At 35.9% G+C, this 13,026-nt stretch overlaps 1 protein-coding gene and 1 pseudogene across 4 annotated transcripts in view; one reads left to right on the top strand and one right to left on the bottom strand.

Annotated features, from left to right (window-relative positions):
• The window catches only part of LOC114053892 (chromodomain-helicase-DNA-binding protein 7), a 245,912-nt gene that overhangs the window by 212,265 nt on the left and 20,621 nt on the right, over nt 1–13,026 (bottom strand). The gene's annotated exons all lie outside the window — the stretch shown is intronic.
• On the top strand, nt 92–4,198 carry LOC114053826 (annotated as a pseudogene).

Below are 13,026 nucleotides of genomic sequence, written 5' to 3'. Positions count from 1 at the left end.
TACACTATTATATTTTCTTTATCAAGAAATAAAGAACACCATACAGAAAGATAGGGCTTCTGTTCAGATCCAGAAGGCAAGATTAGGAACAATGTATGAAAGTTGCAGACAGGTAAATTAGGTTTGTCATAAAGAAAACTCTTAACAATCAGAGCTGTCCCTAAGCAAAAGAAACTCTCTTGGGAGATGAGAGTTACTCCCTCCTACAGCTATCCAAGCAAATATTGGATTAACTACTCATCATCTCTGTTATTATATATGGGGATTTCTTTTCAGGTATGGTTTGGGCAAGAGGACTCTTCAAGTCTCAGATTCTAGAACTGTGTGAACTTGGCAGACTTTTTTTTTACATTTTTATGGGATTCATCTTTAATGATACATTTTGAATATTATTTAAGAATAATTAAAGTGCTGGGACCATTTCTGAAGAATCTCTTTCTTGTATCTGCACAGAGAATACAATGAGGACAAAGGGAGTAATAGTCACCCACAGAAAGACAACTCCAGAGATTGTGACACTTCATGGCCAAGAGAAGTACCTGCCAAGCAGGGGAGGAACAAATAAGGCTACTCACAGTTTATGCTATCCTTCAGGAACATCATGTTGATTTATTTGGTCTATAAGTTTACATATAATGCACTATATGTATCATTAGTGGCAACCTGAAACAAGTCGACATAATCAAAGATCACTTGAAGGGGCAGAGAACATTAGTAACTTCAGGAAGAAGTTAAAATTTGACAGAGAAAGGGCACCAGAATTGAAGGGGAAAAAATTTTTGAAAGACAGAGAACAAAGGGAATGAATTCCAGGTATGGGGGAATGATTAATGTGAATACGTGAAGGTGGGAGACAGAAGGTTGGTCCACTTTGGACAGAACATAGAGTATGGTATCCACAAGTAATGAAATGAGGCAAGAAAAGTGGGTCAGATTGTAGAAGGTTTTGAATGCTATGGTAGGTCTATATTTTATCCTAGACATAACAAAGAGCCATTGAGGATTTTTAATCAGAAGAGTAAGATAGTCAGACTAGCATCTTAGAAACCTTATTTGGGATGACAAATTAAAGAAGAAATAGGCTAGAAGGCAGAGAGACCAAGAGGAAGCTGTTATATAATTCCAAGGAATAGGTTATAAGAGCCTAAACTAGGGGAGAAGTCATGTATTCACAGAATCACAAAATTTCAGATTTTCAGCTAGCAGTTGGAAATGTGGCATTGAAGATCAGGAAAGAAATTAAGGCTAGAATTGGAGATATGTTGTAGAGAGGACTATTGTTCAAATTTTCAAAAGACATTAGAGATAATAATGAATTCATGACAGTGAGTAAAGTCACCAGGAAAACAGAAAGAAGAATAGGGCCTTGAAAATTACTGAAACTTATGGGTCAGGAGCTAGAAGAAGACCCATAAAGGGAAGCTAAGCAGTGGTGAAACAGGAAAAAGAATCAATAGAGAGCAGTATTAAAATTCCCCTGAGGAACTTTGGTCAATAGTATCAAAAACTGCAGAGAGGTCAAGAAGAAAAAGCCACTGGATTTTGTAAAGAAATTATTTGAAACCTCTGAGAAAGTCAGGTGAAAAGAGTGGTAAGGTGAGAAATCTGGGACTAAGAAGGTGATAGTCCCACTGTACTGGTCCTGGTCTGACCACATCTGCAGTATTTATCCTCATTTCAAAGTGTCACATTTTAGGAAGGAAACTGATAAAACTGGAGAGAGCATTGCAAAGGAAAGGGATCAGGATGGTGAAGAGCCTCAAGATCAGGCCATGAAAGGATACTGAAGGAAAGATGGATGTTTACCCTGGAGAAGTAAAAATTTAGAGTGAACATAAAACCTATCTTTCAAGTATCTGAAGAGGTATCAACCACTTCTTCTGCTTGGTCCCAGAGTTCCCTAGGAACAAGGATCCCTTGGTCCCTAGGAAGAGTGGGAGGGTAAAAGTCTCAAAAAGGCAGGCATGAACTTTATACAAGTAAAACATTTTGTGACAATTAGAATTCCAAATTGAAATAGACTACTTTAAGCAGATAATGATCAAGAGAAATCTTTGAAGTTCTCTGATATTCCTGTTTCTGAATGTCAGGACAGATTTGATCTTGGTGGTGATACAATAAGAGATAGGATCATAGATCTCAAAGTCTAAGGGAACTCAAAGGCTATTTAATCCAAGCCACTCATTTTACAGATGAGGATACTGAGGCCTAAGAAGGTCAAGTGTCTTGCCTAAAGTCACATATATAGTAACAGAGGTGGGGTTTCAACCCAAGTTCTTTCATTCCAGAACCAGAGTTCTTTGCACTAGACCATGCCAGACAAAGGTCACATGCTTTTGTGCAGATTTAGAAGCTCTGAAATAATTCGTCTTAACTGTGATACTGTCACTTAAATGATGTGATTCTCAGGTTAAGCACCCTTACGATAAGAGAACAGCCCCACAGCAGTTGCTCTCAAATAAGCTATCTTTCTACAGGAAAAGATTATTCCAGAGTGAATGAGTTCCAGGTGTTAACTTTTTTCTACTAACCTACATCAACTTACACCAATCCTAAAACTTTTTACCCAAGCTAAAGAATCTCCCTCATCTCCCAAATGTGAATTTCATGCTAACGTATTTAAGCAATTAGACAAGATTACAGAAACAATACAATGGATATGCTGAAATGAGTGTTAAATGTGCAGTTAATACTAAGCAAATTCAGAATTCACCTGTGAAGACCTTTTTTAAACTAGTCTTCCTTCACATGATTCAGAAACTACAAAATGGGCATTTGTATTCAAACTTATTTGTACAACAGTAAAACCAAATTAGGAATAAAATGACCCATTTACAATTAAAAGAGATCTTCAAAGCCATCCAGTCCAGTCTCTTCATTTTCCATATAAGGAAACTGAAGCACTGAGGTACAGAATGACTTGTCCAAGGTGATACAGACAATAAGCAGCAAATCCATGGTTTAAACCAGGGTCTTTCTGATTCCAAATACAGTGTTCTTTCCAAACTCTCCAGGTTGAGAATAATAAATCCTTATAAATATTTAAGAATATGTAAAAACTGTAAAAAGAAAAAAAAATACTCCAAAGTTAAAAGTATGCCAAAAAATTAATAATAAACCATTTCAGAAAGAATTCAAAATAAAGCATTTCCATTAGGGTTTTGAGATGCAACAGATCCTTCTAGTCTTCTCTTAACCTTGACTTCCTCATAGAACTTTCTTCCACCCACAGTACCTAGCAGTTTTTTGGTTTCATATAGGACACAATAATGTTAACAGATTACCAGGTTTGTTTCAAAATATAGCATTACAGTTATCCCTTCCACATCACGACTTTCCCTATCACAGTTTCTCGGGAATTTCTTGGGAGTTTTGCAAAAACTGCAAATGACACAGAAAAAGTTTAGAAACTCAAAAATGCATATATATACAGTATTGTATGACATCAACATATTTTATCTTTTAATATCATAATAATTCAGACTTCTCGGTATAGAGGGTCAAAAAATTCGATGCAGATTTTCCAGATCATGGGAGTACCACACCCCTAACCCCAACAATGTGGAAGGGATGACTGTATGTGTGTGTATATATGTATATGTGTAAATATACATACATATCTATCTATATATCTATATTACATATATCATTGTACTTTATATTCTAAGAAGTGAAAGTGAACTTCATGGTAGCAATAGTTTATATCAGGTCACAGTGACAGGGGAAATTGACCCAGACTAACCTTATATCATGGAATATTTTCTAGGATATTTCAAATGTTAAGTCAAATTATAAGTCTGCCACCCTGGTTTTGATAATCTAATTCCAATGTCATATTGGTGTTAAATTTAATACTAAACCAGTATTAGTTTATTTATTAACACTAAACTAGACGTGTGGGTAGATATGGTTAGGCAGTTGGCAGTGCAGGGCTGGGGGTCCCCAAGGAAGAGCAGACGTGTCACATAAACACATTTACCATTTGGACAAATAAGAAGATGAGGAGTTCTAGTACCAGCACATCATGTTGCCCAAGGACATGGCCAAACTTGTCCCTAAGATCCATTTGTTGTCTGAGTCTTAGTGGAGGAACTTTAGTGGCCAGAAGAGTCAGGGATGGGTCCATTACATGATCTATGAACCACAGCCTCATATCTTGCTGTTCCATTGGCCATCGCCCAAAAAGTCTAAAAAATGAAAGAGCATGCCAGTTCTGCTCCAAGCTGTACATACCTATTCTTAACTGCTAACATCTTTCTGCTAATAGTGGTGCCTTCTTGTTTCTCACTTGGAATATTTAAGGAATGCTTAATACACTGTTTGAAAGTGCTGGTTAACTCCTGTTTCTTAAGCAAATCTGCTGCTGCTGCCACCATCACCAACCACCCCATTGGGTGCTCTGATGGCTGTAACTTTAGTTGAGCTTTGCCTCCAAAAGTCATGGCAAACTCTGTATCAAGCTGAACACATTAAGTAGATAGACAAAGCACCAAGTATGACTGAAGACTCATCACAGCTTAGCTGTGGGGTTTGTATAATTGCTGCTATTTGTTTTGGGTTTTTTCCTCCATGCCAAGCTATGTGTAAGGTAACTTAATATATTTATATTTTCACTTGTTGGAAACTTCTCATTTTATTCAAGAAATGTTTGTTATGTTTAAATCCCTCGAATAATAAGGAAGTTTTTTTGTAAATTAAAAAAAAAAGTACCAAACTAGATACATGGTATACATGGTATAATCTAAACACATTTGAAGATGGGAGGTCAAAAGGATTAATTTTTAAGATTCTGACTGTAGTAAATTAATTCTGTTTACCATAATGTATTATTGTTTCAGAAGGAAATAGTCCTCTTTTTCATGATCTAAAAGTTACTCTATTTCTTTCATAATGAATCTATGATTCAGGGTTTGACCTGTATATATGGGTCAAATGTTTCTAAAATTGTATACTGTTTGAAGTCTAAATTCAAAATAGATTTTTTTTACATTACCTTTCATTTTTTGCAGAGGTGGGGACTATAGGTGTGGAACATTGCAGATGTCAGACTCTTTCAATGTACTGGTTGATTTTGTTGAACCATGGTTTCTTACTTTTTAAATCTTTGTTATGGAAGAAGACTGGTGAGGAGGAGGTAGGGGAGAGCTACATGGGAAAATTTTAGTGATATAAGAACAAAAGGCATTAATAGAAATATATTTTCAAATAAAAAATGAATATATACATACACACATATGTATACACATATACACATATATGTTCCTTCTAAAGAGAAACTTTCTGATTAATTAAAATTGTTATGATCTCCCTGGCTAACAAACTTTGGAGTCATCTTTGATTCATCAGTCTCTTGCATCCCTTATATCTATCACCAAATCCTACCATTTATTCTTTTTAAATCCGTTTAGGTTTTGTAGCTCTTATTCAATTCCACTACCAATGCCCTAGTCCATAACATCATCACTTAATGGTTGGATTGCTACATTGGTGGGCTATCTTCCGGTTTTCCCTACCTCTAATCTAATCTGATTCTGACAATAAAAAAGAACTGGTTTCTAAAGGAGAAATGAACAGAACTTTGGAAGGAAGTGTTAGAATACTAAGCTATCTTAGTATTTAAGTTCCATTCCATCCATTAAATAATAGATAAAAAAGAGAATGCTAGCTAGTGTGATATACAGGTTAGAATTTGGAAAGGTTTATTTCAAAGAGCTCAGACAAAGTAAAATCTTATGGTAAAATCTTATGGACTAAGTATCTAAAATATTTAAGTCATATTATGAGAGACACAAATGATTGCAATGACAAAGAAACATGATGGTTCTCTAAAAGAAAGTGATAGCACACATCAACCAAATAAGATTTTTAAAAGACAAGAACAGAAGACAGAAGCAAAAATAGATAAATGAAGAACAGAAGAGTGTCATTGTGCAGTAAGAATTGTGTCAGAAAGGGTGTCAGAATTGTGTCAGAAACAAATGATGAGCTCAGGCTTTCACTTAATACCAAGAAAAACAATCATGACTTTAAAAAAAAAAACAACATTGAAAGAGGAATAGGAAATAAAATTGCTACTAAGATGGAATGGGAACACAATAATGGACAACAAAGAGAAGACAGAATTATTTTATGTTTACCTAACTTCAGTTTTCTCTACTCTAAAGGAAAAACTTCTACAAGGAAAATAAGAAAAGTAAAACAAAAATGGTTAACATGAAAAAAACTTGAGATAAGTGAAAATATGGCAAGAGAGTACCTATCTGCCCTCAATGAGTTTAAGTAAGCAGGATGAAATGAACTACAAACCAAGAGAGTGAAAGAAATGACAGTTGCAACTACTGGACCACTGCTAACCAACTTCAAAAAATTGTGGAGAACTACAAAAGCCATTCAGGACTGGAGATGGTCAAAAGTTGAATTGATTTGTAATGGGCAAGTGAGCTGGGAGTAAATGACTGGCAGAGTTCTAAGATGCCTTATACAGATGATGGCTTATTGCTCACTGGCTAAGTGGTCTGAACAAACAGCTCTAAAAAGAACGGAGAACTAGTGATAACCACATGAAAGACTGCTCTAAATCACCAATAGACAGTCCCATAGCTAAGTAAGAGGAATATTGGCTCTAAAGTCAGGCAGCCTGGGTTCAAAGCCTGCTTCAGACTCTGACTATCTATATGACCTTGGACAATTCATTTACTCTCTCAGGTGCTCTGTTCCTCATATGTATAAAGTGAAAGGATTGGGCTGGATGGCCTCTAATGTCCCTACAAATTGTAGATCTATGATCCTAATAAAAGAAATGAAAATCAAAAGAGCCCTGCAGCAAACTGATAAAGATGGTAAAAGAAAGAGGCAATGATGGAGGGTATTACAAACTGGCAAGTTGGTGGAGCTATGAATTGTGCCAGCCATTCTGGAAAGCAATTTAGAATCATGATAATGTAACTAAAATGTCCACACTCTTTGACACAGAGATACCACTGTTAGGCATATACTCTAAGGATCTCAAAGATAGAAAGAACCTATACATACCAAAATATCTATAACAGCACTTGTTAAAACAGCAGAGAATTGGAAATTAAGTAGAATGCTATTGATTTGTGACTGACTAAACAAATTCTCCTTCTACCAGTTCACAGCCTTCTTTGCTAGATCATCATGCACAATATAGCAGCAAACTGTGAGTGTCTGTCCTGGGCCCTCTTCTCTCTCTACTCAGTGATTTCATCAGCTTATAGTAATTTAATTATTACCATCCACTGTTGTCCTCTAACCACAGGTGTTCCTAAGGGTTCTGTCCTGGGCCCTCCTATCTTCTCCCTCTATATTACCCCATTTGGTGATCTCAACAACTCCCATGATTTAATTACTATCTCTATGCTGACAATTCTCAAATCTACCTATCCTACCCCAAACTCACTGCTGACCTCCAATCTTGCATCTCCAACTTCCTCTCAGGCAACTCAAACTAAATGTCCAGTAGACAACTTAAACTCAACAAGTCCAAAACCAAGCTGATTATTTTTTCCCCTTAGCCTTCCTTCCCTCCCCCTATTATTATAGAAGGCAACGTCACCCTCCTAGTCTTTCAGGCTTAAAACCTATGTGTCTTTTTTGACTCCTCAGTATCTCCCAGTCCCCATATCCAATATGTGGGGCCAAGGTCTGTCAATTTGAAAAATCTCTTGAATACAGCCCCTTCTCTCCTCTGACCCTACCACCACTCTGGTGAAGGCTCTCATCATCTCACATCTGGACTATTGTATTAACCTGCTCATGGGTCTGTCTGCCTCAAGTCTCTATCCATCTTCCATTCAAGGTGATTTTCCCTAAAGTGCAGAACCGATCATGTCATCCTCCTAACTCAAAAAACTCAAGTAACTCCCTGATTTGCCTGACTTCCTTTAAATCCCAACTTAAAACCCCATCTTTTACAGGAAACTTTTCCAATCCCTCTTTAATTCTAGTGACTTCCTTCTATTATTGCCTATTTATCTTATATATGGCTTGCTTTGTATATGTTTGTTTATTTATTATCTCCCTCAGGAGATTATGAGCTTTTTGAGACCAGAGGCTATCTTTTGCCTCTTTTTATATACCTAGCACTTGGCACACTGCCTGGCACATAGTAGGTGCTTAATGAATGTTTATTGATTAAAGCATATTATAAATTCAACATGTTTGTTTTAAAGAAGTCCTGATTACCTCCCTCTGAACTTCCTTTTGTTCTCTACATATTTTTAAAATTCTGTATCTTTTTTATATCTTTTTACTATTATAATTACTATTACTTTTTATTGCTATTACTATTCCCCCTTATCCCACTCAAATTAAAAAATTAAATTAATTAAACGAATTAAAAACTCTCCCTTGTGACAAACAAGCATAATGAAGCAACATAAATCCACACATTGGTCATAATATTTTATTGATATCTTTTAAAAGATCACCTCCTTTTTGGAATATGTTCTTTACCTCTTTCCTACCTAATGAACCTTCATTTGTAAGAAAAAATTAAAGAGAGAGAGATGCAGTTCAAATAAGCACATTAGTTGTTTCCTGACAGTTTATGCACTATTCCATACCCATAACTGCACATCTCTGCAAAGAAGGAAAGATGATATATTTTTCCAACTCTATTGCTGCTAAACTTAGTCATTATAGTTACACAGCATTCTTTTTTGTTGTTGCTCTATTTACACTGTAGTCGTGTTTTGGTTCTGTTTACTTCACTCTTTATCAATTTATATAATTGTCTCAATACTTTGAAACTTGCATATTCTTTTCTTTTGTTGCAACACTCAGTCAAAAGCATTCATGAATTACCTCACTTGTACTAAACACTATTCTGGTGGCAGAAATACAAAGACAGAAGTCAAAATTGTCTTTACCCTCAAGGAACTTAAAGTCTAATCAGAAGAGAAAGCATGTACAGAGAGAGAGAGAGAGAGAGAGAGAGAGAGAGAGAGAGAGAACACAATATCATAATTACAAGACAATTTTTAAGGGAAGGCCCTAGGACTGGATGGGGAGGGGCAGAGTTTTGATCAGCAAAGGCCTCATGTAAAAGATGGTGCTTGAGCTGAGCCTTGAAAGAAACTAAGACTTCTGAGAGAAGGAAGGAGAGTGGATGCATTTCAAGCATAGGGGATAGCTCATATAAAGGCAAGAGGCAGGAGATAGGAGATGCAGTGCTATTTATGAGGAAAATATCAAGAAGTCTAGTTTGATTAACTAAAGTGTATGAGAAGGAGTAATATGCAATAAGGTTAGAAAGTTAGGGTAAGAGTAGGTTAGAAAGACTTTAAATATCAAAAATGAAAGAGTTTACATTTGATCCTGGAAGAACTAGGAGATACTGAAGACCGAGTAGGGAAATAACATGGTCAGTTTTAAGCTTTAGGAAAGTCAGTTTTTCAGCTCTTCAAAGGAAGGATTAGAGAGGGAAAAGACTTGTGGCAAGGAGACCAATTAGAAGGCTATTGAAATAGTAAATAGTCCAGGTGAGAGGTGATGAGGGTCTGAAATAGAAAGATGGCTGAATGAGTAAACAAATAGATATGTGAGAAATGTTATGGGTGTAGAAATAAGAATTAGCAAATGACTGGATATGTGGGGTGAGTGACAGTGAGGACTCAAGGATGACTGTGAAATTGTGAACCTGAGTGACAAGACATTGTTGCCCTTGACAGATATAGGGAAATTCTGAAGGGTAGCTTTTACATAAAAGACAATGAGTTAGTTCTGGGTATGTTCAATTTGAGATACCTTTAAAGTATCCATTGAATGATTAAAACATAAATGGTGATATGGGATTGGAGCTCTGGAAATATAGATTGGAGAGTCAATCAACAAATATTTATTAAGTGCCTACCATGTGAAAGGCACTGTGTTAAACACCAGGGATACAGTAAGAGACAAAAGGGTCCCTGCCTTCAAGAAGCTTATGATCTAATGGGGTAGACAAAAAAGCAAAAAAATACAAAGCAAGCTATATGTAAGATAAATAGGAAATAATGAAGGGAAAGCCCTAAATGAGATTTTAGTTGGAACTTAAAGGAAGACCAACAGGGGTAGCTAAGTGGCACAGTGGATAGAGCTCTGGCCTTGGAGTTAGGAGGACCTGAGTTCAAATCTGAGCTCAGACACTTGACACGTACTAGCTATGTAACCCTGGGCAAGTCACTTAACCCCATTTGCCTCCCTAAAAAGCAAAAAAAAAAAAAAGAAGAAGAAGAAGAAGAAGACCGGCAAGTGAGGAGGCAGAATGGGGAGGGAGATCATTCCAGGAATGGGGGACAACCAGAGAAAATGCCTAAAGTCAAGATATTGACTGTCTTTTTTGTGGAACAGCCATGAGACCATTGTCACTTAATCAAAGAGTACCTGGTGGGGGATAAGGTATAAGAAGACTGGAAAGATAGGAGGGGGATAGGTTATGAAGGATTTTGAATGCCAAAAAGAGGGTTCTGTATTTGATCCCACAGGCAATAGGGAGTCACTGCAAATTACTGAGTAGGGGATGGGTAAAAGGATTGAACACTCAGCAAGCACTTTAGGAAAATCACTTGGAAAAGGGTAAGCTTTAGAGATTCATTGCATTTCACATGCAAATCTTTTTCTATTTTTTTACATACAGAAATTGATATTTGTCAAGTACAAATTTATAAAAAATAATTATATTCTATTAAAAATGTTTTCAAAAATACAAGTTATGGCTTTTAAGCACTTGGAAGTGATGCTCACTATTATCCAACATAAGTTAGTAAAGAAAAAATCATAGCAAACTAAATAAACTCAATGCTTGTTTCTGACAAAGTCACTAATCTGGTATATGAGAAGAATGGTACAGTTGCAACATACCCAAATTTCAGCAACAGATATAACAAAGTCTCTTATGATATCCTTTTGGACAAGACAAAAAACTGTGGCCTAGGCAACAATACAGTTGACCAAATTTAGAACTAACTGAATGACTATACTCCAAAAATGCTGATCAAGAGGACCATTAAAATATGTCCTTGGTTCTGCTCTGCTAACAATTTAAATCAGTAATTTGGATGAAGGCTTAGATGGAAGGTTTATTAAATTTGCTGATGAAATTAAGCTGGAAAAGAAATAATACGTAAAGTGACAGATCAGGATCCAAAGAGATCTTGACTAGCAGAAAAAGGATGAATCTATAGGATTACCTTACACAAAAATTCATCTAAAATTCTGTACTTAGATTTGTAAATATATATACACACACATATATGTAGAAATGTGTGTGTGTGTGTGTGTGTACGTATGTACATCTATTCAAGGCAGGAAGTTATGACCAGATAACAATCTGTATGCAAAAAGATCTAGGAGTTTAAGTAGATTACAAGCTCAATGTAACTCAACAATGTGATGGGGAACACACACAAAAAAAGTTAGTATGATCTTAGATTGTATTAATAATTGTTTGCTAAACTGAAATGAATTAATAGAAATGTAATGGTCATAATGAAGGAGGGGGAAAAGCCTGCTAAATCTTCCTGGGTCAGACTATATCTGAACCATTGTACTCAATTTTGAGTACCACATTTTAGAAAGGACAGAATTAAGATGAAAGGTGATTTATTAAGTTTTATTCATCTTTAAATCATTCCATATAAGTATTGTTTAAAGGACGTAAATATCTTTTGCCTAGTGAAGAAAAAACTTAGGAAAACAACAATAGCTATTTTCAAATAGTTGAAAGACAATATAAATAGAGCTAGAAGGAAACTTAGAAACTATCAAGTCCAACTTGCTCATTTTAAAGTGAAGAAAATAAAGCACAGAGAGGTTAATGACTTGCTCCTAGTCACATAGCTAGTAAGTGACTAAAATAGGATTTGAACCTAGATCTTCCTGATCCCAGGTTCATCACTCCTTATATCACAGCACACTGCTATCTGCTCAGCCCCAGAAAGCAGAACTATGATCAGTGGATAGGGAAAAGAGAGGTATACATTTCAGCTACTTACAAGAAAAAAAGGTTTCTAACAATTAAAGCTGTCAAAAGTAGAACAGGCTACTTCAAGATGTACTTCCATCTCTGGAAGTCTTAAGACAGAAGAGAGATGAATAGTTGTCAGGGATGTTTGTATATATAACTCCTGTTTGGGGGAAGTAGACAAAACTTATTCAAGGAAAGGTCTATTTCAGTTCTAAGATTTGAAGTCATGAAAGTTTTTACCCTGTTACTCATTCTTACATTTTATGACACTTGTTAGGGTTGTCAACCGAAGAAGTTATTATTCTACAGATACCGAGTAGTAGATTATATGACCTCTAAAGTCCCTTGCAACTCACAATCTGTAATTCTGATTCTATGATTCTGTGAACTAAGGATAAAAAGGTAAAATAGTAATAATAATAATAATAATAATCAGTTAATTCATCATTCAGAAGACGCAAAATCTTTGACAAAATAAGTGCTCAACAAAATTTGTTGAATTGAACTGACATGAAATGAATAAGTTCTATAAGGGAAATTTCTACGTAAGCAAAATTAACCAAATAAAAATCACCAAATTTACAGGCTGGAAGGGACCCCATGGACAGACTAATCTCTAACTGAATAAGAATCCATTTTCCAAAATCACTGAGAAGTGGTCATGTAGCCTTTACATGAAAACCTCCAGTAAGGAAGAACTCACTACCTCCAAAGGCAGCCCAATCCAGAAAGGGTACCTTTCAGTTGAACGTTCTGGGGTTGTTGTTTTTTTTTTAATTTCCCTTCAAAACAACACTAAATCTGTCTTGCAATTCCACCTACTGCTCCTAGTTCTGCCTTCTGATTCCATACAAAACAAGTACAGACCTCCCTTCCACAAAAGAGTACTTTAAATATATGAAGGCTGCTATTATGTGATCTCCTAATTCTTCTATTCTCCAAGATTTCCATTACTTCAACCAATCTTTATGACATGGTCCCTTGTCTTCTCATCATCCTGGGTGCTCTCTTTTGGATATGTTCCCCAAAAGTCCATCTTTAAAATGTGGTGCCTAAAC

Source organism: Vombatus ursinus, unplaced genomic scaffold (assembly GCF_900497805.2).
Source record: "Vombatus ursinus unplaced genomic scaffold, bare-nosed wombat genome assembly UNPS02014812.1, whole genome shotgun sequence".
Taxonomy (NCBI): Eukaryota; Metazoa; Chordata; class Mammalia; order Diprotodontia; family Vombatidae; genus Vombatus; species Vombatus ursinus.
Note: the sequence above shows the minus strand (reverse complement) of the source record. Positions and strands in the feature narration are given on the sequence as shown.